Genomic DNA, 22448 nt, shown 5'->3' with positions numbered 1-22448 from the left:
GTAGAGCTGTGGCTTCCAGAAAGGGGTTGTGCTCACCGACGCTCAAAGGCCAGGGACGGGGTCCACACACCTGCGAGGCGCCGCCTAGGCCGGCACCCTAACACGGCCACCAGCAGGATGAAAGCCTCTGTCTGCATCACACGGCATGGGGGGCCCCATGGGGGTTACGGGGTCTCTGGAACAGGTGGACCTGCCCCCTGCAGAGGGGGGCACTCGATCCAGGAGGAGAACACCCTGCTTTAACCTCCTGGGGAGTGTAGTCCCTGGGGCGTCGCACAGGCCATGGGAAGCAATCGTGGGCGGAGAGCGCCCCACTCCTGGGAACTCCTGAGTCATGGCCCCTCGGGACACCACGCAGTCACCCCACAACGCCCAGAAGAGTGTGCTCCCCAGGTCAAGGCCAGCACGTGATCGCTGAGTGCCCATCTGTGAGCGGAGCCCCTGCACGCTTCCAACCTGCTGTGCGAGAGCTGACCCCAGCCGTCCAGAGCTGCCGTGAACGGAGGGGGACAGAGGCTTGAAGGGCTGTGGCCTGCCCAGGGCACGGCCCCGGGCCTGGTGAGAGGATGCCCGCACCCCATGGTGGCCCTGGGGCTCCCCAGAGTACGAAAGGAAGTTGGGTGCTTCCCGTGGCTCATGCGGCAGCCGAGCCTCAAGCAAAGTCCGTCTCTGAGATAAAGGCTGAGCTGAAACCAGGCCTGGCCCTCCTGTGCAGCCTGCCTCTCGGGGCGCCTCTGAGCGGAGAGGTCCCTGCCACCGGCACGGCCCCGTCTGCCACGCAGTGCTCCTAGGCCGACGCCTGCTCACAGGGCACCCCTCCGCGGCCTTTCCTGGGCCCAGAGGCGCCGGGTTGGGCTGCAGGCGGGGGTCTGCTGCCCTCTGCTCAGACGTCAGCACAAGACACCGTCTGCTTCCTGGTGAGGAAGAGGGCGTATTGTGGGGAGCACTAGCCTGACCCCCAGCTCTCTTCTCCCAGCGGCTGGGTCATAGAGAGCTCTGGAGAGGACAAGGACACGTCTCCTTCAGGGCATAGGAGGACCATCCGGGGGTCCTGTCAGCCCCCTGGCCGCACACGGACCCCTCTGGGCTCAAACCCGCTCCGTCCTGGGCTCAGGGTGGGAACAACCCTCCGCCTGCCCATCGGGCCCTCTGTCGGCCTGGGCACCCACCCTGCCAAGTTTCACTTGGATTTTTGGTGGCCCTGACTGACCTTCCTTCCTACCCACTCCCCAGTACAGAGAGTTTGGGGCGGGAGCCCCAGCCTGCAGCTCTGCAGGGCAGCCTCTATCTTTGAAGGTGGCACCTGCCGTGTCCCCGCAGTGCGGGCGCCTTGGTCCCATGGGCTCGCTGACTGGCCTCTGGGGCACCCGCAGGGGCCATTCCCGGTTCAAGCAGAAACACTTGGTCGGGCACCAGCAGGAGAGACTTTCGGAGGAGCGCCAGCCCCCTCCCCATCACTCCGAGCAGACAGGGCAGAGCACGGGGCAGGCTTGCTCCCAGAGCTCTGCTGTCCCTTACACAGCCGGCCTCTGTCCAGACCCACCCGGGGCCCACAAGCCTTGGGCTGAGGGTGGCCAGAGGCCCTGCCTTTCATCTGAGGCCAAGGGCAGCCAAGCAGAATGGAACCTCCCCGGAAATCACCCATCACGAGGCCTCGAGGTTCTTTTCTGCCCCTCAGGTCTGCGCACCAGCTCAGGGACAGTGGCCCCCCATCCGGGAGTCCGTGGTCAGATGGGGACATGCGATAGGCATTCAGCCCACCCTGTCCCTAGCTGGGCAGGTGGTAGCACCACCCACGGAGTGAGGGCCCGGACGGACGGGAGTGCAGCCGTGCCGAGCCGCGTCCGACAGGGCTGGGCTGTCACCCGCTGCTGAGGTGGGCCTCGAGCCCTTCCCGGTGCGGTGTGGCTGCTGGGAGCCCGAGGTAGGACTGCGGGTGACCCGGAGGAGGCCGCCCCCGTGGCGTGGCACAGAAGGGAGAGGCCCCGACTCTGAAGACAGGACGCCCCTCCCAGAGCCGGGTCTGTCTGGTTCGGGAAGGCCCGTTCCGGCAGCTGCTCCCGGCCTGGGACGCTCAGCCTCGCAGGGTCGCTCCTCGTCGTCCGTCGCGGCTTTCACCCGCCGCCGACCTCGGGCGAGAACCACCGGACGCGCCCCTCCTGGAGCCTCGCAGGCCGGCCTCCTCGCCAAGGCTGCTGCTTTGCTGAAAAACCTCTTTATTTTGCTAGCTGAGCCTCCGCACGCGTGCCGCTGGCCGCTCCCAACCCCACCTCCACAGCCGGCAGAAGTATTAGGTGTGTTTTGATTAAGCATTTTAGCCAAAAAAGGGAGGTTTGACCTCCAGCATTTCTCTTCTCTCCTGGGTCTCGGTGCCAGGATTGAGCTAAGTGGGGTTGGTCAAAACATCTTTTTTGACTCTTAAAATAAATACCCTCTGTTCTCCAGAAAGTCAGCCCAGTGCAGACACACACACACAGACATCTCATACGCTCACAGCTCTGGAGTTCTGGCGGGTCCCCCAAGGGGGGCTAAGCTTTCTGGTCGGTGTCACAAACGGATCCCAGAAGGCTTCTTTCTCTTCAAAATACTCCGTTATTAAAGCATCTGAAACCGTGCCCATAGGAGGGACCCCAGACGGAGCCCCGGCCTCCAAAACCAGAAGGAACTCGGGGAGGCCCCGCCCCCGCCCCCCCGTCTGGCCTGGGGCCCGAGACGACCCCCAACGCTCCCGTTTCCTGGCCTCCCACTCCCGGCCTTCAAGCCATTCGCCCTCCAACCTGTTTCTCCCTCGTTGGTGATGGCCTTCTCCCCCCAAGCGTGTGGGCTGGAAGCGGGCTCCCAGGCCCCTCCCCGGAAGGAGCTGCCGTGGGTGGGGACTCAGGATGGTCCCGAGAGGGTGGCCCCGGGCCGGGTGGTTGGTGGAGGCCATCCCTCTGATGGCCTCTCGGGGACCAGGGGTCAGGCTCCTGCTAGAGACACAGACTGGGCAGACAAGTCAAGATGCAGGCTGGTGGCCCCTTCGTGGCCAGCGGCCGTGGACTCTGTGTGGCCTGCCCTCTCGGGAGGGTTTCTGCCCCAACCAGCAAAGCCCTCGGACGGGCCTGAGAAGCCGAGGGTCCGAGCTCACAGGTCCGCCGTGTTTCACGCTCATCCCGTTCTTGGCCCGGGAGGCCCACGGCCTCACCTGTGCGGCCGCCCCTCCTGGGGTGACCGGCGTTTTAAAGGACAGCGCTCATCCTTGGGTTTCTGTCCTCGTCGAAGTCCTACCGCGAACACCGCTCTCTGGGCATACACACGACACGGAGTCCGGGTCCCAGAGGCCACCTTGGCGGGGACGCAGAGATGAGACCACAGGTGTGGCAGCCCGACCCCCCCCCCCTCTACAGCCCCATCGGGTGAACATGGCCGGTGCCCGGCCGCGCGGGGGGCACCCTGCGGCTCAGGCTGGGGGAGGCGCTACGTCCACGTCCCTGGTCCCGACCCCAGCTTCTGCGCAGGCCTGTGGGAGGCTCTGCAGGCGTCCCCGCCAACCAGAACCCCCGCCTCCGTCCCCTGCCGCCACGGGCAAGGGCGCCACCCACGGGGGTCAGCGGGACGGGCTTGCGCCGAGGGCGGGGAAGGGCCCCGCGTCCCCAGCCACCGGCCTGGCTCCCAGCACGGAGGCTCCGGTGGTGTTGACACAAACTCTTGAGCTCTCGACCGGGAGTGGGGTAATATTTATTTATTTTTTGCATTAAAAAAAATCGGCTTGGCTGTGGTTGAGCTACAAAAATGATTCTTTTTGAAAGGCGCCTTGGACACTGTTTTCAGCTTTTATGCCTAAACAGATACTTCTCAGTTCTTTCGAGCGAGGCCCAACCCATGAGTGCGGGCTCTCTCTTCACTCCTAAGAAAAATATTTACACAGTCAAGTGCGGCACGAGAAAGGACGCAGGCTCCTTCAGAAGACCCAGCCCCGGAGGCACACGGGTCCCACACGGCTGTGGACACTGCCGGCCCCCAGCTCGGCCCCGGGGGCTCCTCCCCGGCCTCCGTGGGGACCCCGGCGCAGGGGCCGGCCCACGACGCCCCCAGAGCCCACCCTGACATCCGGCAAGAGGAAGCAGTGTGCGGACAATGGCAGAGTCCTACCTTCCGAGACCTTCTGGGGGCTAAGGGAACCTGGCTCCTCTGCCCCTGGAGCCCCAGGCGAGGAGCCCCCATCTGGACCCAACCCGCCTGCTTTTCCCGCGGGCCCCGCCCGGAGCTCGGCTCGGGGCACAAGGCCTTCTCTCCTGACCCCCCTGGAGTGTGGCTGGGCCCGCAGCCTGCTCTGTCCCCGGAGCGAGCGGTGGGCGGACCCCTGCTCCTGGCCAGCGCGGCCTCGCGCAGACCCAGAACCTCCGGGCACGGCTTGCCTGCTGTCAGCCATGCCGGGAACACTCTGTTCGCTGGCGGCTCCCCGCCGGGGGCACGTGCCCTCTGCCTGGGTCCCCCGCCTGCCTGCACCTTCCTTCCTGCAGGGTGGAGGCATTCCCACTCCGGAGTTCCTCCTCGCCATGTTCGGGGCCCTTGTCCGGCCCCCTGAGGTCCCCTGAGGACAGGACTTCATGGCCTCATGTCATGACGAACACCTATTGTCTTCACCACCCACAAAAGGCGCCTTGGAGACAAAATCTTGAAAGGCACCAGGTCCAGGATCAGCTACTTTGGGGCAACGGACAAAAGGGACCCCAGCCTCAACCTGAGCCCTGGTGTTCGGAAAACGGGAGCCCCCCAGCCTCCTGCTGAGAAGCCCCTGTGGTGAGGGGCACACGGGCCCTTCTGGGAGCAGGGACTCCTGAAGCAGGAGGTGGTGTGTGGGGGCTGGCAGAGGGCAGGGGCGACGGGGCTTGGGAAGAACCCCGCGGGCTCCATCCCGGGTGTCCTGGAGGGCAGGCAGCCTTCTGATTTGCATCTGAAGGCAGAGGCGGATCTGGATGCAGGTGGTGGCCAGGGCGGATGGCTGGGCTGTGCTGAGCAGCAGGTGCCCGTGAACTCAGGCACACTTAGAACAGGCCTCCTGAAGGGCCGTGGGCTCTCTGTGGGAGTCAGAAGAAGCCCAGAGAGGCCGAGCGGCCCTCCTGCACGTGCACAGGGGGATCTGAGCCCCGGCTGCCCGGCCTGCGAGGGTGGCCTGGGGCCTGTGGGACGGGGGCACAGTGGGAGGGCGGGGCTGGGCCAGGAGAGACAGAGGTTCCACGCGGGGTGGGGGTGGGGCTCCCTGGCCTCTGACCCCAGGTCACCCAGACCTCGACAGGGCAGGGCTCCCACCACAACCATGCGTCTTCCAGGTAAAAGGCCCAGAGATAAAGGTGATGTCACCCACCGAGGGGCTCCCCGCTCCCTCCCAGAGTCACCCTGTTACCAGCCCAGCTCCCCAGCTGGCCTCAGTGCAAATGCTCCCTGTGTGCACAGTCGGTCCGTGACCCAGAATCAGAGGCCACTCGGAGGCTGTGGCTGCCTGGAGGCCCCGGGGTGACAGGCCTGCCTCTCACTCCTGCCGGCCTCTGGTCTGGGCAGAGGCCCGCTCTGCCCTCCCCAGGGCCTCCTCCTCAGGACGGCATTGCAGGACACAGGCACGCACAGCAGCGGCCCACTCGGCCTGCCCCGGCCGGGACTTTGCCTCTCCCCTGCATCTGACGCCATGGCAACGTGCACAGAGTGGAGGACAGGCCCTGGACTGACCACCTTCCCCGGGGCTGTGATTGCAAGGATTCCCTCTCTCTCCAGACTGCCCCCCAGAGCTCCCTTTCCAGAGAGGGGAGAGTGCAGGTTACCCCCAGCTTAGCACATGCAATCTCTGGGGGGCTTGGGCTGTTCCTACCGAGGCTCTGAATTCTCCACACGGCCAGACACAGGGCTCCTTCCAGGGGTACACTGGGTGGCTCCTGATCTCAGGACCCCCCCATGCCACCCCACAGAGGCTGCTCAGCTTGGAGTAGGACAGGTCTCCAGGGTCCTAGACCATGGGGACCCCTGCCCTTCTTCCCTGGCTGTAGCTCCATGCCAGGCTGAGCTCCAGGGCTGGTGGTCCAGACCAGCAAGGGAGCCCGGGCAGGGGTGCCGACTGGGCAGAGCTGCCCAGAGAAGGCTGCTGGTTCCACGCGGACATCAGCAGCCAAGGCCCGGGTTCTGAGCCGCTGCTCTGCCAGGCTAGGACAAGAGGGCAGGGCCCAGGATGGCCTCCACAGGCCCTGGTCCTAAGGAGAGGCCTGCCCAGGGCTGCACCTGGCCCTTGCTGGACAGCTTCCTCCTCCTGCTTCCAGAAGATTGATGTCCGCAGAGGAAGAGCGTGTAAATCATGAGGGCTGGGTGACGTGTGGCACTTCCAATCAATGACTCACGACAAGCCATAACTTTCAGCACTAGAAAGGGAAGCTCGGGTGCGTCCAGGAGCCCTGTAGAAGCCAGCTCCGGGAGCAGGACACACGCGCCCCCGAAACGGGGAGAAAGTTCTGCAGGGCTGTCGTTTCCTAGGTCTGTGGCTGGGGCTTCCTTCTGACAGCCTGGGCTCCAGAGAAGAGCCAGGAGCTGGGGGCTCTGTGGATTCGGGGGGAATCCCAGGCCCTGTGGGGGCAGGGTGCGGGGCTGATGGGGAGACCTGGCACAGAACGTGGGTGGTTCTGGGGAGACCCTGTGACCTTAGCCGCCATCCTGTTGCTTCTGTCCTGGATCGCTCTGAATGTTTCCGGGGCCCGCTGTGCACGCCTGGGAGGGAATGTGTTGTCTCAATGTTCTCCTCACCCTGCTGGCCAGTGGGCCTGCTCCCACCGGGTCGGGTGCCTCCTCGGGCAAGAGCAGGGGTGAGGCCCCACCATGGTTGTCTGGGAGCAGGAACAGCTGTATGCTGCAGACGACCCTGACCCAATAACCAGGGTCAGTGGATACGGGAGCCCTCTGTGCACGGATCACCGAGATGCTGTCCTGGGCAGTCCCACCCCCGCCAGCCCCACAGTGGGGAGGGGACGGCAGAGGTCAGAGTGGGGTGGATCAGCCTGGCCAGACCCTGTGCCCGAGCAGCTCTGTGCAATCGTGGGGGCGGGAGTATCCACTGCTGCTCCCCTCAAGCCTGGGCTTGGAGCTCCTGCCCGGGCCCCCGGGATGAGGCATCTCTCCTTGCTCGGCTGGGCACCTGGGCAGGGTGGGGATCGGACACCAAGGTCTGGGGGTACAAAGTCCAGCACCTTCTGTGTCCTGTGGCCTAGTGGAGGACAGACTGGGACCCCCAGGAGGATCGGAACCATTGCGGGGTGAAGGCGGGGCTCCCAACCCCGACACCAGGAGGCCAGGCTCAGTGTATGTCAGCCCAGGCTGCAGGGGGACAGGCACCCTGCCCCCGGCTGGAGCGCCGGCAGCCCGCTGTCGTAGGAGCCCTTCAGCTGGGTCACTGCAGGAGGCCGCCGTGCCAGGAGGCGGCTCTGTGTTAGGGGTAAGACCTCTGACGAGGACGCGACGCAACAGTCACACACAGCCTAGTGTCTGCGTCTCCCGGTCACATGCCTCCGGGACAGTGGGACCAAGTAATGCCAATGCCAGGCCCGGCAGCCCGATGGGGCTTTTGCGAGCGCTTCAAAGAGCCGAGGGCGCCAGGCTCTGCCAGGACAAATGAAGAGGCCCTGACGGCTACCTGTCTCCGTTCTCTAGCAGTCACCCAGAGGCTGGAGAGAGCACAGTCTTCACAGAGCCTGGCCAGATGTTCTAGAACCTTCTTTCACATTCCGAGGTCCCGGTGTCCCCAGGCAGACCCGGGACATTGTTTGTCCCTCCTGAGTGTTGGCCGCACACAAGGCACACCTCGGCTTTGGCGCCCATCCCCCCACTTCCTGGCATCAACAGGGCACTGCGGGTGGCACGGCGGAGGAGGGGGCTCTCCCGACATGGGTCTGAACACCGCGTCCCCCGCCCCTGGGCACGGGCTGGCCGCCCCTCGCTTTGCTCCTGCAGCACGTCTGGAGAGCGTGCCGGGTGCCGTCAGCCCGGGGAGGAGGCACGGCTGCCGCATGGTCGCTCGGTGACAGCCCATCCAGGGAAGCCACCTAGGAGACCCCAGGGGGGCTTTGCACCTTGGTGTCCCCCAAGAGGGAGCATAAATCACAGGTCAGTTATTGGTTCTATGTGCACATTTGTCTTATGCTCAACCCTTTTCAGTTATGGAAACAACCCGGGTATCGACAGAATCATATTAATGCGCTTCAACTTGACCCTGCCTATTGATAACGTGTTTGTTAAGATTATCCTTAATAATCATAAGTGGATAAGAAGGGGTCATAGATCTCCAGCCCATGGGTACCCTGACGCTCCAGCTGCAAACCCCCGAGACCGAGGTCGGGGATGCCGGAGTCCCCCCAGCTGCCGCGTGTGCCCCAGGTTTCGGGTTGTGGGTTCCCACCCGTCTCGCGGGGGTTCGCAGTGACCTGGAATCGCTGGGAGAGTCTGTTGGAGAGTGAGGACCACCACTCCGCGTCTCAGAGGAGGATTGAATTTTAGTTCCCTTAAAAACGTCGGGCAGCACTTTCCGGGTTTGAGGCGGGGAAGGGACGTGAAATTGTAGCCCCCCGCGTGTTACCCTCCCCGCGGGGCAATGACCCGGTGGACGGAAGGCCTCCCCCGCCCCAGCCCTGTCAAATTCTGGCCGCACCAGCTTGGTCTTTGCTCCCATTTATTCATTCAGCAAACATCTGTGGACTTTCTCTCACGGGGTTCGGCGCACGCGTGAGTGGGAGAAACCTAAAAGACAGCCGTTTCCATGCCCGGTCGCAGGGATACTCCCTGGGGCTCCTCAGAGGGCCGTGTTGATGGCCTCATCCCTGGGAATGCTGAGCTCCGAGAGCCCGAGTGCCCTGCGCAGCGTCACAGAGCGTCCTGGGCCTACAGACTCCAAGCCATCGGCTGGCCGGGCCTGCACGGCTCTGGTACCATCCAGAGACCTGGTGGGGGCAGCGGCGGGGAGGGTGGGCCATGAGGGGAAGGACCCCGGCTTCGTCGCCCACAATGTTTCCCATCTGTGGGGAGGAGACGGCACGGCCGCCCGAGTGCCCGGGGCTTCAGTTACAGCTGCTGCGCTAACCCGAGACCGGGCAGGGGAGGCAGTGAGCCGCCGACCACGACCGCACACTGTCTTAATGGGACCCGATTACAGCACCAGCTGTGGCGGGAATTCCGAGCTGATCCGCCATGAAAAACGGGGAGCCCTCGGAATCTGGCAGCATCACCCCACCACCGCCGAGCTGGGCACCCCGAGGCCGGCCTCGCCCCTGGAGGGCAGCCGCACCAGCCGGGTTTGGCCGCACCCCCCACACCACACCCCTGGTGTGCCCAGCTCAGGAGGGGGGTCGGGTGCCTTAAGCTGTGCTTGGGGACTTCCAGAAGACTTCCCGGACCGGGCCAGACCCAGGGCTCCGGCCGCCTGCCCTTCTGGAGGCTTTCAGGGGCTTCCAGGCTCACGGCAGCACGAGCCCCACCCTCGCCCCTCCGGTGCCTTCCCAGAGCGCGGAGCAGCCGTGGGCACGCACAGGGAACCCAGGCTCAGCGCCAGCCCTTGCTCCAAGCCCCGCAGCCCATCTCAGGACCCGGAGCTCTTGCTAACCCAACGGTTCCAACTTCCCCATCTCTAAAATGGGTTCAAATGCCCCAGCCAGTGGCATCTGTGCCGTCCATGGCCACCCCAGCGATGAGAACCGCGCACGGCGACGGGGCCAGCCCGTCTTCCTTTACTTTCCGACAAGCACGCAGGTGAAGGTTCTGCTTACGGCGGAATGGCTCCGCCTCCCGGCGGTCACCCGCCACAGGCCATCGAGGAGCCGCCCAGGCTAAGTTGCATTTTGAGAGGGTTGTAAAAATAAACTAAGAAGAGTATAAGACAGAGACCCCATGGGGCCCCAACAGCCTGACGAGTTTACTCTCCGGCCCTTCGCAGAAGCAGTGTGTCGACTGCGGCCCACGGCAGATGCGGCTGGCCAGCGGACGGGGCGGGAGCGGGTCTCCATGTCCCGGAGCCTCTGGTCCAGCCGCAGGCTTCCTGAGAGTTCCGTGGGAACAGGGGCCTCGGGTGGACAGAGACGGCTCTGCGGCCCCCAGGCGGCTTGGCCCGCTCTCTCTCTGCCAGCGTCCAGCCGCTGAGGCAGGACCCGGAAGAGATGCCGGTGGTTTGTCACCAGGGACGCCCGAGGCCTGCGGCCGCCGTGGGGTGACTGTTCAGGCAGGTGGGAGAGTGGGGACGGCGCGCCGCGCGGGCAGCGTTCCCAAGGTCACCGGATCCTGCCAACAGCTGCAGCCGAGGCCCGCGGGGGGCACGTTCCCAGCTGCAGCCTCCCGCCGGGGAAGGAGGCTGTGAAATCGGATGCAGTTGGAAACCTCCCTGCTCGGGTTCCTTTCCTCCACGGTGCCCCCGTCTGCTTTCCAGCAAGGACAGGGCTCGGAATGGGCCCCGAGGACGTCCCCACCCGCCGTCGGGAACGTCTGCCTCCGACCACCAGGCTTCCCTGGGATGGGGCGGGGTCCCTTCCCCGGGCGGGGCTGGCGGCCTGGACCTTGGGGTGGGGACGTAGCCTCACTATGAATTCCTCCACGGGGCACACATGTGTCTCGGGGGTCTGGACCGCCATACTCGTTGGGCCCTGGCAGGCCCTCCGGGGAGCCGCCTGGAGCGCCAGGACGGGGCTGCAGACCCCCGGCTGCAGAGCTCCGTGCCCCGAGTGGTCCTCCAGCGATCTGACTTCATGGTGGGGGTGGGGCCCCTGGGAACCAGACAGCCCCACGTCCCGCCGCGGCCACGGGGACACCTCAAAGCACGTGCCACGTACCCAAGCGCCTGTGTGTGCCTCTCGCTCCCTCCTCGCCACACCCCACCCTGCAGAGGTGGCAGGTGCATGCGCGGGTCCTGGGGTCTTGTCGCTGCTCTAGGGAAGAGAACAGCGTCCTCCCCCCACCCCGAGATCTGAGAATGGGGTCTGAACCCCACCGCCGACCAGGGGCCCGCGTCTAGCCGCAGTCAAAAGCCTCAGGAAAAGTGTGCACAGGGACACCTCCTCCCTCCTCTGTCCTGGTAGCCCTGCTTTTCTTGCCACTGGAAAGAACCACTGAGCTCACAGACCCTGGCGGCGTCTGGATGGGAAAGCGCTCGGATTAGCCTCGAGACCACAGCAAGGGCGGCCTGTGGCTTGGACAAGATTCCCGGGGGTGGGAGCCCTGCGGGGGGGGGGGGGGGTTGAGGAGCTCCTTGGCTGTGTGCGTGCCTGTCCGTGGCATGTGACAAGGTCACTGTCTGTCCGCGGGGTGCACTCAGGAAGATGACTCCCACTAGCTCGGGAGGGACACACAGAGGCACAGAGAGGAGGGGCTCCCCTGGGCCGTTGGGGGTGTGGGAAGACCGCCAGGGAGCCCGAGGGTCACGTGCGTCTCCCCGAGGACCCTGTGAGCTGGTCGGTGGGGAAGCCCCTTCCAAGGAGCTTGTCTGCATGTGGGCTCTAGCCCCAAGCATGGGTAACAAGAGGCTCGGGAAAACATCGACCACATTTTCAGGAATTTTCTTGGACACATTTGGATTTTTAAAACTCTATTCTTAGAGCTGGGGGATTGGGGTCGGCTGCGTAATTTATTGGTTCTTTCCAGACTGACAAGAGAGCTGTGGTCTGCCAGGTGGGTGTGGGGGGCCCAGCTTGTGCCCCACTCCACGAGAGAGAGAGCAGGGACGGGGGAGCGGGAGGGGTGTGCGCCTGAGTCCCCTGCCTGGGGAGGACCCTGGACGGCTGGGGTAGACGCGGCGGGACTGTGTCCTGGGGGGTTGGCTGGGCTCCTGGCCAAGGACACCGCTCTCCTTGGACACCTGGCCGGCCTCTACGTGGCCTGCCTTCCCTCTGCAGGCCAGCTTCTGTTTCCGAGCCCTCGGGACGGGGAGCACGGTGAAAGCCCCGGTCCAGTCAGTCTTTGGCCCGTTCTAGACTCTGGTCTCAGCTGGGCCATGAGCTCTCTTCTGGGGGGGCGGGGGCACAGGCTCCCTGCTGGGCACCGAAACGGGCAGCAGTCCCGGGAGATGCGAAGCGCTTTGTCCTTACGGCCTCCAGGTGGGTTATCTGTTCGGCTAATGGTCCTCATGGACGCACATTCGTGTACTTAACACAGTTCAGCCCTGAAAAACACGGCAGTTGGGAGTACCGACCCCCTGAAACTCTGAGTGTCACTGTTGTCTCCCCCGGAACGTGACTACTCGCGGCGTGTGCTGGCGGGAAGCCTCACCGGGAGCACGAGCCGGCGGCTCACACCGTGTTCTGCGTGTCGCAGGCCTTACAGTCTGAAATCGCACCGTACAGTCAGCGAGAGGAAAGACCGCGCTCCGGAGAAAAGCAGAAGGAACAATAAATAGGTTTACGGTGCGGTGCCGTATTTACGGAGAAAAACCCATGTCTGCGTGGATGCGCGCAGCTCAAGCCCCCTTGGTCAAGGGTCAGCGTGGGCCGCAGGCGTGGGGCGTGCAGGCGGAGGCCGGGACCTCGGTGTCCTTCGTCCTCTCCCCACTCCACGCTGGAGACGTTTCCCTTCCCAAAGCAAACGAATTGGGCGGCCTTCATCAGTCTGCCTCCCTCCCCCGGGAACCGCATGCTCCTGTGCCCCGGGGGGCGCCAGCCGACGGGGACGGAGCCTCCCTCTGGCTCTCCTTGGAGGCCATCCCGCAGGCCGAACCAGCCTTGCCGGGATGGGGGCAGCCTCCTGGCCAGTGATTCTCTTTTCTCTCATTTCCCGAAAGGAGGGTTTTCTTGAATCAAACTGTAAAACTTGAATGTAGCAAAGAGGCCGCATCTCGAACCCCAGAGCGGGATGGGGAATGAACGAGGCCGCCTGGGTGCGAGTTCCTGCAGGCCGGCCCCCGTGGGCGCGGAGCGCCACCGGCGAGCGGGTTGTGCCGCGGTCCACAGCCGGCGAGGGCGCTTGGCCTCCGGCCGCCATCGAGCTGCTCCTAGAGTCGGGGCCGAGTCCAGGTGCCAGGGTCCGATTGTGGGCGCCCAGGTCCTGCTTTCCTTGCCCGGCGAGAGCGGGCGGCGGACGCCGGTCACACTCCCGTCCCTGAGCTCGGGATGTCTCAGTTGCGCCGCTCCGAGCACCTCTGCTCAGCAGCGCACGCCTGAACGACACCACAATCTTTTTACCCAATTTTCCAGCTGAGTTGACTGGGGCCTGCGAAGGTCAAGGAGCTTGCCCGGGGTCACTGAGTAAAACAGCCAAGCCTCTGGCCTCGGGACAAGGACGCGGGACTCTGGTTCCTGCTCCCGGCTGCCTAACCAGAGGCTCCTTCATAAATAATGGAAGTAACAGGCTTCACTTTCTCCTTCCAGGGCTGACTCCCGCGGCAGTCGGCGGGCACCGGAGGCGCAGGCTGCGGGGCCTCTCGGGCGGCTCGGTCAGCTCCGGCAAAGGGACTTGTAACAGTCGGCGGAGGACCTGGAGAGTGCGTCCGCTGGCCGGCCGGTCGCTGGCGGTCATTAGCCTATTATTACAGTATGAATTGCCTCTTTCATACCCCATCCCTACCCTTAAAGTGCCTTATTAACTAACATTAACCAATCCAATTAGCAAAAGACACTGTATTTGAGTAATTAGTCATCTGAGGCTTTGTCCCGTCTTGGTCTTGGAGAGAAAGGCGTCGGCCTGTGATCGGCCGCACAGTTGGGTGAAGGACCCGCCTGTCAGCAGGGAACGTTCTGGATCGCGGGGTTCCCGCGCGGGGACGGACGGCTGTGCGAGGCCGCGCCGGGGTTCACGGTGCGGGCGCCTTCATGCGTCCGAGCTCCTGGCTGCGGTCGGCACGGCCTTCTGCATCAGGAAGGGGAAATATTTATTTTTATTATAAATTTGGAGGCCGAGCAGTAAGGAGCCTTGTTATTAAATGCTCGGAGCCCAATTCTGCAGAAAATCAAAAAATCCAACTTCGAGTATGGATTGCAAGTTTTTTTTTCTTATCGGATGCCAAGAGGAATATTGTGGCTCAGGACGGCCCTTCAGCCGGCAGCGCCTCTGTTTATGTCTCCGACGGAGCAGTTTGGTTTCGGAGACACGAAGACGGCCTTCCCGGGCCAGATGCTGCAGATAAGAGCTCCGGGCCGCAGGCCGCGTGTGCGCACGGCCCGCTCACCCCAAGACCCGGGCTGGCGTCCACCTGAGCCACCGGGCCGCGGAGGTTCAGCACGAGCGCCCCGTGTTGGGAGCGGCGGCGGGGCGATGTGCCTGGGGCCCTTCCGGGTCTCCCGGGGACGCCCCGCGTCTCAGCAGCTCATGAAAGTGCGGAGTAGACTCTGGGAATCCGAGTGACCTCCCGGCACTTCCTGGGTCTGCGGAACGGAAGGGCTCTTCTTTCATTTGTATGTATTTTAGGTAGTAGGAGGCTCAGCAAACTTGTTCCCAGGGGTTCCTTGGAGGACCCCACACCAGCCAGCTGTCCCCTGGTTCTGGACCAGAAGGAAGTCCTAAGTCCCGGCTCCTGAGCTGCTGCCACATGTCCTTGGACCTGGCCGACTGCGCAGGCCAAGCCCCGTCCCGGAAGTGGCCACCCGGAGGGTCCCGGCTGGCTGTCACTATACCCCGCGGCACGGACACAGGAGAACCGTCCCCACCGAATCCGCTCGGTTCCTATGGAGCGAAAGAAGAGCACGATGAGTGCCAGGCCAGCGGCGGAGGCGGACGTCCACGGCGGCGCGGGGCCGCACGTCTGGCTGTCCCCGAGGGCTTGTCTGTCCTCCAGGAGCTTGTCCTTCGGCTCGGACCTTCCGGGGACGGAGCTGGACCTCCCACCGTCGGTCCAGATGTTCCAGCAGCGAGTGGACAGTGCTCAGCGAGTGGACAGTGCGGAGTTCCTGCCAGGGCCCATTTTAGACGGAGCCTTTTCTTGTCTTCTTCAAGTAGAATTCTCATTGGGGTTTTTTGTTTTTTTTAAATTTTTTTCCATTCCATGTCAAGACCAAGTTAAAAATCTGTAAGTCCAAAAGCACGCCTCTTTCCCCATCTCCCTTGCTTCCGTCTCCCTGGGCGCGCAACGTGCACACACACACACACACACACACGCACACCCGCCCGGCCGCCAGGGGCCGACGGGGGCCGACGGGGGCCGACGGGGGCCGACGGGGAGGAGCCCACCCGGGGCTCACGGAAGGCAGGACGGGCGAGCAGACCTGGCTGCAAACATTTCAGAAACCTCTTCAAAATATTTGGGTTTGTCAGATTCCCAAACCGCGTTCGCCAGGCGCTTTTCCCGCTAGTGTTTGAGCCCGCGGGTATTTTAAAGGAAATGAAATCCGTGTGTTTCTGATTTATTTATACTTAACTCATCAAAATGCTGTTTTAAAGAGCTATTTTGTGTCCAAAATGCCCTTTATGCCTCTTTCTCTTCCAAACTAAAAGCCGCATTTTGCCAAGTGTATGTGACCTTAAACGCTAACATTTTCAAGGCTCTTTGGAAAATCAGGTTCCCGAAGCCCACGCAGACCTTTGCTGGAACGAATGGGCCCCCCCACCCCCCCGCTACGGTGACCGGCTGGAGAGGCGACGCCCCTTGGCCCTACAGGCTTTTTGCTCTGAGATGAGCGTGGTGTCTGCCCAGCACAGCCCGCGGCCAGAGGCCCTGAGATGCTCTTCCAACGGGAAGGAGCAAATTTTCCAGGGTCGAGAATCCCCAGATGCTGATTTTCAAGCCTCTTCCAGAACCCATGCTGGACCAGCTCAGGGTCACCTTGCGGGCAGGGCCCCCGATGGCCCGGCGGTGAGGGCCTCTCTCCCCAGGGCGCGTGGTGGGGCTCACTGTCTGGTCCTGCGGAGCCCACGGAGCCTCACAGGCCACGGGTTGGTCAGCGGAACTCCTCTGCCTTCTGGTCCCTGAGGACCGTCTCAAGCAGGAGCCGGGGGAAGCGCGCACGGCAGGGGGGAGCACACTCGGCAGAGGCCAGGGCAAGCCAGCTTGGACAGGGAAAGCGCCTTCTCTCCGGCGAGCCTGGGCAGGTTGGGAGGGAGACTGCGGGCCACTCGCAGGCTGGGGCGCCCGGGGAAGGGGGCAGGCGAAGGCCTCCAGGGGGATAAGGAAATGAAGTGTCGGCAACACCACTGCCTGACCTCTCACACGGGGCTCAAGTGATACGCTTTGGGGGGGTTGTATTCATTTCTGCCCGATTTCATGCAATGGAGTTCAATTATGAATTTGATTGCTTTTTGGTGCACAATATAAAATCCTTTACCTTCCAGCATTTAATTGCGTCCCCTGGCAGATTTGGTATTCATCACGGCCCGGCTGTCCCCGGCCCCAAAGATAAACCATCCGAGGGGCAATAAATGTCCACTCTGATTATTGATGCTTTCAGGGAAATTGATTATCTATTTGAGGGGCCGGGCCGGGTGATGTATGGTTGCCTTTCTCCCTGACACGAGAGCTTCCCCAAAAGACGAGTCTCTTGACGGGTGGACTGGTGAAATGGATTTTCTATTATATTTTAAATTTTCGAAAGTGATTCCCGTTTATCTTAATATTTGAGACGGGAACGGAGCTGGAAAGCCAGCATCTTGCTTCATCCATGCGCACGTCGAGAGAAGGCGCGGGACGCAAAGCCAGAGCCGGGCGGCCGGGCGGCTCCTCCTTCTGGGCGCACGTCTGCGCCCAGGGCCGCGTGTCTGTGAGAGAAATTCGCTGCGGAGGTTGCGGTTATTAGTATGTGGTCCAGACAGCCGAACTGACCGGTATTTCCCTGCGACCCGTGAGACGAAACGCAGGCTGTGCGTGAGTTTAATTTGATCTAAAGAAAAAAAAAAAAAAAAAAAAAAAAAAAACAAGCACTTTTACCCAGGTTTAGTACCGCCAAGTCTGATGCCAGAAAGACTTTCCCCTTCCTCTTTCGAGCAGAAGGAGTGAGGTGTTGGCCCAGCGGTGGGGGGACGTGCCACCGTCGGGGCTGGGGACGGCGCGGGGACAAAGGGTGGACTTCGGCTCACCAGCGGCTCTGGTCTCAGGCGGGAGGTGATGGGAGCTCCGGCTCGGGAAGTGTTTGCTCACCGCCAGGATCGATAGGACTCCGTAAGCCGCGCCCTGATTAGCTGTCCCCCGGCTGTGCCCGGGTGGGGACTCCCTAACTGTAGAAAGAGGCCTTCGGTCTGGCAGCGGCAGAGATGGGAAGGGTCATCCAGGCTTCATCCGGTCACTCAGGGGACACGGCGCACTCCTGGCTTCATCCGGTCACTCAGGGGACACGGCGCACTCCTGGGCTGGGGACCGAGGCAGCCGTCCGGCACACGCCTGCTCTTGGGAGCCCCTGGGGTAGTATCTTCGATGGCCTGTCCGAATGTCCCCCATGCTGAGAGCGGTCGTCCCTGGGCGGCTGGGGCAGGGCGAGCTGGCTGCACACTTTTTCCAGGCCCCTTTGGAGACAGAATGCCCCCAATTCCAGATGTGGAAACTGTCCACCAAGCGGTTGCTGGCCGGTGCAGAAAAGGCAGAGGACAGAGTGTGGCCATGGTGCTGGGGCTGGGGACTCCGGGTCCTGACCCCTGCTCTGGCTACACACAGGAAACACCCAGGGGCCGTGTAAAATGTCCATATCCAGGCCCACCACCCATCGTGGATTTGGGCCAGGGCCCCAGCTTCAATGTTGGTGACGTCTCCCAGTGACTCTGGAGGTCAGCCGGGGCAGAGAGCGGACTCTGCCCCGCATAGTAGCCAGGGAGCAAGGCCTACTTGCCGGGGAACCTGAGGTCCCAGGACTAACTCTAAGCAGATATCCCACGCCCCCCGAAGCCCTCCCACCAAGGACAGAGGGACTGCTGACACGGGGCTGAGAACCTCAACCCTCATGCGGGCGGGGGTAGGGAGACACTTTCTGCAGGGAAAAGAGGGACCTGAGAACCCGGGCTTGCCTGGAGCTGGGGACACGCCCTCAGGCCCGAGAGTGGGGGCAGCAGGCCTCCCTCCTGCAGACGGTCTCTTCCTCTGGGCTGCTTGTTCTGTGGGGGGATGGGCCCAACCGGACCTGAGCTCAAGGTCCCAGGACCTGCCCCTGAAGCCCAGCCCCGGGGGTTACCGGTGACAACCCAGGGCCAGCGCCGTGTCCGCCGGCTTCCGTCGGGGAGCAGCGGGTGTCCTGAAGTCCTGGGAACAGAAGTGTGGCAAGCCACCTTCCAGAGAGTTCCTGTGTCGCTTTCTGTCCTGTCAGGCACGTCCTGCCCGCGCTTCTCCACACCTGGCCGACTCCGGGAGGGGCTCCCAGGTCCTGGGACTCGGAATGAGAGGAGAGGGAATTTGCACATCACACCTGCACAGGCCCGCCTGTGTGTGTGGGAGCAAATGTGCACGCTCGCCTGCGTCCGTGCCGGTGCCCGTGCGTGTGCGTGCCTGTGCGTGGGCCCCACGGTGCTCGGGCTCTACCAGCTCAGAGCTGAGCAGGAAGGGGACTGACGCCAAGCACTGTCTTGCCCCCGAGCCTCGGGAGCAGCGCGGGGAGCACCGTGCGTCTGAGGCCAGACTTTTCCGTGAGTGATGGCCTGGCAGTGACTCTTCATTGTTACTGAGGAAAATACAGGGTTCTTAGACCGGGTCCACTCGGGACAAAGGGTTCCCCATGATGCAGACTCTGCATTCTTCCTTTATTTGCACAAAGACAACGCGTCCAGACAGCACTTCGCGTTGTGCACGGAAGTCGCACATCCATCATCCGGGTGGGTCATCTCCCTTGCGCTCGGAGGCCGGCACTCGGAGGGGCTGAGGGACTTACTGAGGCCGTGTGCGCCGGGGCCTGGAGGGTCTGCGTCCACACCTCCACTTCCTGAGTGTTGACACTGTCCGCCTACAGCTCCGAGCGTGACCGAGGCCGCGGGCCTGGAGTTTTCTCTGATGTCTCCTTCACTCTAGAGTTGTGGGTCTAACGCAGACATTGGCTGTGGCCCGCGGGCACTCCAGGGCTGGACCTGCCCGCTGACCACTGGCCCCACTGCGGTGGGAAGTGCGGTCTGCTCCCCAGATGGGCTCTGCCTGACTTGACTGCCCGTCGAGCGTCCTGGCACTGAGCGCTGGCCGCTGCTGGCTTTGCTGGGAGCCGGTGTTCCCCCCAAGCCAGCCGCCCTTTCCTGCCCAGCAGCCTGTCTCTCAGAGATGACAGCAAGGCTCTGGCCCACAGAGGTGGGGGTGTTGGCCTCTGTGCCTCCATGTCATATCTGTCCCAGCATCGCTGTCTGCCCGGCCTCCTAGGAGCTCTATCCACCACCGGGACAGCAGAGCTGCCCTGGTCTTGGACACCCTGGGAGCCACCAGGCGACTGAGCAACCTCCTTGCCCAGCACCAACAGGAAATGCTTCCGAGGCTGGGCCCTTCCAGACCATTCCAGAGGTCACCCTTGCCTCTCAGGCGGCCGAGAGCCAGCCCGGGTGGGCAGCAGGACCCAAGCGTGGTGAGGTCGGGTGTTCCTAAGGCCTGGGCCCCGGCACCTGCCGCCGGCCCCAGCTCTCTCAACCCCTCTGCCACTCCCTGCGCTGGTCCAGGCCGTGCACGAGCTAGTCTAATGCCCGCTGGGCTGACCGGGCGCAGAGCGCAGAGAGGACGGGAGCAGAGACCTTCCGGAGGTGGCCCGTGTGCCGCTGAGCTCGGCAGACGCCGACGACGGTTCTGGTGCCCGCGCGGTGGAGACACATCTCAGGAGGGGCCCGGTCTGAACCAGCTGGGAGGGCTGGCAGGACCCGGCACCACGGAGACCCGTGGAGGGCGGCCCTGCAGACGGAAAGCCGCGTGGGCCACGCTTGGAGAACGGCACGCTTGCAGGCCAGTTCCCGTGGGCTCGAGTGAGGCTGCGTCCGGAGATGCAGGCGAGCCTGTCCTCCAAGAGCGACCCGGGGGCTTTCATTGTCTGAGGTTACGTGGTCAGTGGTTTTCAGGAGAGGCTCATTATTACCTCTGCGCCAAACATCTGTGGCCAGCATGACCGCCCCCTTATTCCCCCAAGGAGCCCCCAACGGCGGGATCCGCATTCTACCCTGACCCTGTGTGTCCTGGGGTTCTTAAGCCCAGAGGACAGCTGGCTTTCCTGGGGGACTGCGGAAGCCTCATGCATGGTGGGGAGGTGATGCCCGCCAACACGCAGACGAGACGCGCACACGCACATGCACACGCACACGGGTGCACACGCGCACACACGCACATCGCCTGCCTGGGGGCACCGTCCCGGAACGGGTGACGGCGGTTGGGGATGGTTGCCTTGAAAAGCTGTGTCAGAGCCGGCCCCTCTCCCGGGCCTGTTCAGTTATTAACTCCCGTAGGACATTATCTCGCCCGAATCTGCTGGGTGCAAAGCCACGGCGGGGCTCTGGGAGAATTTTATCATCCTGTTCCTGAACTCCGCAGACAGCCCTGGCTAATAATTAACTGGGCTCCTGCCTCTCTCGGTTCCCGAAGATGATCCTTCCCCTTTGCAAAGGCACGCCAGCCCCTGCCTTCTCCTCCCACGCTCGGACCCCTTCCCCCGCCCCCCGCTCGGAGGGGAAAGAAAGAGAAAGCAGGTCCTCCGGGAGCTGGCACGGCAGACAATGTGTGTCTTGTGTGAGTAATTTAGCGCTGTGGCCAGTCAATCTGGTTTCTGGGCCCGCTGCCCTGACCCTCTTTAGAGAGGCTCGCTCTCGCCGGCACAGTGTGAAACGCTCTCTTTCACTGCCTGACACTCCGCAGATTGAGACGTCGGCCTAGCCCAACTGCAGCAAATTAGCAATTTTTCTTTTGCTAATTGGAAATAAAAATGTTTGCCGAGGGAGCCGTTTGTCGGCATGCGGTTTTCGGTTTCTGTGCGCCGGGAGGCTGCGTGGAAAATGTGTCCGGAGGCGCTGCCCACCCTGGGGTGCCCCTCGCCACAGATTTGAAGGGGCTTCCTGGTGGCTTGTGCCGGGCACGCCCCTCCCCTGCGGCTCACCCTCCGGTCCCGGGACCCCGGAGCCACCGTGCACCTTTCGAAGACCCTGAGGAGGGGGCGGTACCAAGCCGTCTGGGGGAGCCGGTGAGACGGCCATTTGCCAGGAGGAGGGAGGCAGAAGATCGGGGGTTAATGGCGGGGGTCAGCCCACACCTCCCCTGAGCACAAAGCGCCGTCGGAACAAGCCAGCTGGGTTATCTGGTTCCTGGAGCTGCGTGCTGAGGACGGCCCACCCTCGTCCCTGCGCGTGTGCCCCGGGAGGAATGAGGCGGCTTCTGGTTTCAGCGGACCCTCTGCTCTAAGGGTGTGAGAGACCCCTGCGCCCGGGGAGCGGGGGAATGTTAGAGACCCTGCCGGGGCGGGGAAGGGAATGGGCATCTTCTGCTGATTGGAACAAAGAAAGAACCACGTGGAGGGCCCAGAGCGTCCCTCCCTGAGGAAGGTGGGCCAGGACCTTCAGGCGCAGCGCAGCGATTTGGAAATCTGCTGGTAAACAGAGCCGTGCACGCCCACCTGTGCATGCACGTGCACACGCCTGCTTGCGCCCACGTGTGTGTGTGCAAGTCCCGGGGCGGGCGTGGGCACGCGAGCGTGCTGCTGACCGCCCGCTCCGCGGTGGCCTCGGCTCCCCCGTGGGACGCCCGGGGTCTCTCAGGAGCCAGGCCCGTCGGGCCAGCGCGGAAAGGGTTACCCTGCTCCCCCTCCCTGTTCTCCTGATAAAGCATTTGACAGCCCTGCCTAATAATTCTTTCTGCTGGGGTTTTTTCTTGATGTCTTTATGTGAATATGAAGCCGGAATGAAAGGCTTTGGGGGACCCCCACGAGAGAGGAAAAGTATGAACCAGGGAGGAAGAAAGAGTGTGCTGTAGGCTCCCTGCCGGGATCCAGGCGTCTCCTCCGGCGTCCACAACTTGGCTTCCGAGGCCCTTTGTAAGTGGGAACGAGTCTTCTTCACTCCCCACGACAATAGGTGTTTTGTCAGAGGGGGCCCGGGGGTGGGGGGACCGGCCGCGGCCAGGGGCGAGCCCCGGGCCCTGCAGATGTTGGCCCAGGGATGATTTATTGCTGCAGTGTCCTCGCTGGCATTTGGCCACCTTCCCAGACCCAAACGTCGGTGGCAGAGGAGGGCGGGAAATGGGGGGGGGTGGGCAGGGCTGCGTCGCTGAGGGGCCCTGACACCTTGTTCAGGGTCGGGGGGTGGCGGTGGGGGCAGGGCAGCGAACAGGCAGCGCCCCTGACGGGCGTGGGCAGAAGACGGGGCCTGGCAGCCAGTCGGAGCTGGGACGCCTGGGGAACTTGAGGGACGGGGCCGAGCCCCTCGAGACCGCCCCCAGGTTTGAAATCCAACCACAAAGGAAGAAGCAGGACGGGCTGCACGGGGTGGGGGTGCCAGTGACGACGGTTGGATTTTGGAAGTCGTGGTCCGGCCGCAGCGCCCGGAGACCCGTGTCGTCTCCTGCCCCGCCTCGCAGCGCGTGCTGGCTGTCCACGTCCATGCCAAGCTCCCCTCCCCGG

The 22448-nt window shown here is 63.4% G+C and overlaps 2 protein-coding genes across 9 annotated transcripts in view; both read right to left on the bottom strand.

Moving 5' to 3' along the window:
• ARHGEF16 (Rho guanine nucleotide exchange factor 16) overlaps positions 1–14801 on the bottom strand; it is a 203003-nt gene extending 188202 nt beyond the window's left edge. Inside the window, exon 1 of the mRNA XM_082687651.1 lies at positions 14796–14801. The gene's annotated coding sequence lies outside the window, so the exon portion shown is untranslated. The remainder of the gene's footprint in view (positions 1–14795) is intronic.
• PRDM16 (PR/SET domain 16) overlaps positions 1–22448 on the bottom strand; it is a 292797-nt gene that overhangs the window by 151402 nt on the left and 118947 nt on the right. The window lies entirely within an intron of this gene.

Source organism: Mustela nivalis, assembly GCF_964662115.1.
Source record: "Mustela nivalis genome assembly, chromosome: 10".
NCBI lineage: Eukaryota > Metazoa > Chordata > Mammalia > Carnivora > Mustelidae > Mustela > Mustela nivalis.
This window is presented reverse-complemented; position numbering and strand designations above follow the sequence as displayed.